The sequence below is a fragment of the Lissotriton vulgaris genome, chromosome 6 (genome assembly GCF_964263255.1).
Source record: "Lissotriton vulgaris chromosome 6, aLisVul1.2, whole genome shotgun sequence".
Classification (NCBI taxonomy): domain Eukaryota; kingdom Metazoa; phylum Chordata; class Amphibia; order Caudata; family Salamandridae; genus Lissotriton; species Lissotriton vulgaris.
In genome coordinates, this window is record NC_141694.1 from 1,162,632,507 (window position 1) to 1,162,635,384 (window position 2,878).

The 2,878-nt window shown below is 43.7% G+C and overlaps 1 pseudogene; it reads right to left on the reverse strand.

Moving 5' to 3' along the window:
• Window positions 1–1,189: 1,189 nt before the first annotated feature.
• LOC147708566 (uncharacterized) lies at window positions 1,190–2,644 on the reverse strand (annotated as a pseudogene).
• Window positions 2,645–2,878: the final 234 nt, after the last annotated feature.

The following is a 2,878-nucleotide window of genomic DNA, read 5'->3' on the forward strand; positions in this document are numbered from 1 at the left end:
GGGTCAATCGCCGTCCCTCCTTCGACAAGAGATGACCTAAGTAGGTCACTTCTTGGCGGCAATACTGTAACTTAGAAGGAGACACTTTATGGTGAAGGTCAGACAAATGTCGTAACAAAGAAAGAGTAGCTTCTTTACAAATCTTTTCATCATCAGCAGCAATCAGTAAATCGTCAACATACTGGATAAGAGTTGCACCAGAAGGTAACCTAAAATTATCAAGCTGAGTTTTCAACGCCTGACTATAGATTGAGGGACTTTCACAATAACCTTTAGGAGCTCTCTTGAACCGAAAGCTTCGGCCTCCTAAAGAGAAGCCAAAAATATCTCTGCTTTCCTCAGCAATCGGAATACTGAAGAACGCATTCTTTAAATCAATAACCGAAAACCAGGCAGCTGAAGCAGGAATCAGAGTCAATAAAGCAGTGATATCCGGAACAACAGGAAACTGTGGTACGACAATCTTGTTAACCTCTCGAAGGTCGATCACAAACCTGTACACAGATGGCTGAGAAGCATCAGTACGCTTAAGGACAGGCAAAACAGGACTGTTACACACATTACCTCTCGTCTCTTCAACCACACCCTTCTCAACCAAATCATAGATGATCGCTAAAAGAGCTCTCTCGCCATCACTCGAGATCTTATACTGCGGAATACGAGGTAGCCTAGCATTCGACTTGAGAGTAACAACATAGGGTGGAACCTGCAAGAGACCAACATCATTGGGACCTGTAGCCCAGAGTGTATCAGGAAGAGAACGCAATTCCAGTGGAAGACAATCTTTAGACAAATACATTGGAGAAATCCCTTTCTTACCCACCGTAAGATGTACTCCTTCAGCAGAACAATGCAATGTCGCATACAATCTTTTCAGCAAGTCCAAACCCAACAGATTCTCCCCACAACCAGTCGTTAAAATAAGAGGAGCTTCCAATTCACAAGGACCGATGGAAAGAGGCAAAGGACTAGAAACCGGATTAAGAACTGGGGCGCCAGAAAATCCTACTGAAAGATTGGTCAAGCCAGACAAAGGTGCGCCAGGAAGTTTAGAGTGCATAATAGAACTCTTTGTCGGACCAGTATCCAAAAGAAAAGGTTCTGCCACACCTAATGTAACCACTTTAACGTAGGGTCCACTCTGGTCTACTGGAACTGACACTACTCCCTCTCTTTGCCCATGGCTGTCCTAGCAATCATTATAACCAGCACTCTCGCTCTCAACACAGTAGTCCTCAGCATAGTACTGAGAAGACTGAACATTCGAAGCATTCTGTCTGTCAAAACAATTCGCAGGATTCTGAAGGGGAAAGGAACGTTCATTCCGAGGAAACACACCACGTCCCCTACCCCTAGGAGCTTGTTGGAAACCACCACGACCTCTTTGATCAGATACACCATTCGCACGCTGTAGCAGAACCGGACAACTATGCTTAAAGGGACCTTCTTCTCTGCAATAAGCACACTGATTAGGGCCTGGCAAAAATCGCGGAGCAAAATACTCGGGCTTCTGTAACAATCTCTGAAACTGTGGCGGTTGCTGATACTGAGGCTGATTCATACGAGGCGGATAAGCTTGCTGCAAAATAACTTTCGTCTTTAATTATTTAGTCTTCCTCTCTACTTTATCCTTCTCATCTTTATCCCAATTCTCGTAATATTGTGCAGTAGCCAGGATCTGGGCCGACGAAGAAACAGCCCATGAACTCTCAGAATCTTTCAACTTATTAGAAAGTTCGGGAAGTAAATTAAAAACAAATTTGTCCACGAGCAACCTTTGACCACCTTCGGTGCTCATATCCTGACCACTATGATCGATAAACGTTTCCTCAAACCTAGTGAAGAAATCAGACACACTTTCATCTTTCTTTTGTTTGCATGCTGCTAACTTATCCCAATTCACTCGTAAAGCAGGCATCATAGTTTTCATCAAATTAATAATTCTGCCAGGTAATTCTGCAACTAAAGGTTCAGGTTTGGCACCGCCTACCTGCCGACCATCTGCAGCAACGATATTAGCCCACGTATCTCCTAATTCTTGCGCATGATTCTCATGACGAATCTTCGCCCACAAAGGTTGTGGGACTACATTACCCATCAACATATCTATATTAGCTGAATTCATAATACACACTTCAACTGTCTGAGACAACTCTTTGTAATAACCAGCAGGATTTTTACGAGGGTCTGGTAAAGTCTGCTTAAGAGCCAAGACTTCTGCTCTTTTCCAAGGGACATGTACCCATACTCGTTGAAAATGAGCTGGCTCAGCTTCAATACCCAAATTTACATTAGCCTGAACTGCCTCTCTCCATACAGGGGGAACTCTCTCATGGGATACTGCTTCACTTTCCTCCTAACAAAGGAATCAGGTTCTTACAATGTCTGAGGCGGTAGCCTAGACCTGAAGACAAGTATCGTCTCTACAGCATCTGTAACATCAGACTCCACTATCATCCCTTGAGCAAATTCTGACTGAACATCAAGCACTTCCTGCGGAATCGGACCCAACTCATTATTTTCCCATTCCTGACAGAGAAAAGTACACAGCATATCAAACACATACCTTTGCTTCGGTGGTTCCCACTGAAAGAAAACATCCATAATCGCTTGTAAATTATACCTCGAAGCTTTTAAAACCCATCTTCGAGCCAAAAGATCCAACACTGTCTGCTCTTCAGGACTAGGAAACTGAATACGACTCTGTCTACGTTCTAAAACAGGGGTCATATTCAATGACCCAAATCGTGGAGACAAGAGATTAAAAACAGTCTCAGTCATTCGTTTTGGAGCAGAAGGAGAAGAAGTAGCCATAAGAACCGGAGAAAGAGTATTTTGAGGCAAAAGAGGCGTAGGGACACGAGGAGCAGGAGTCGAA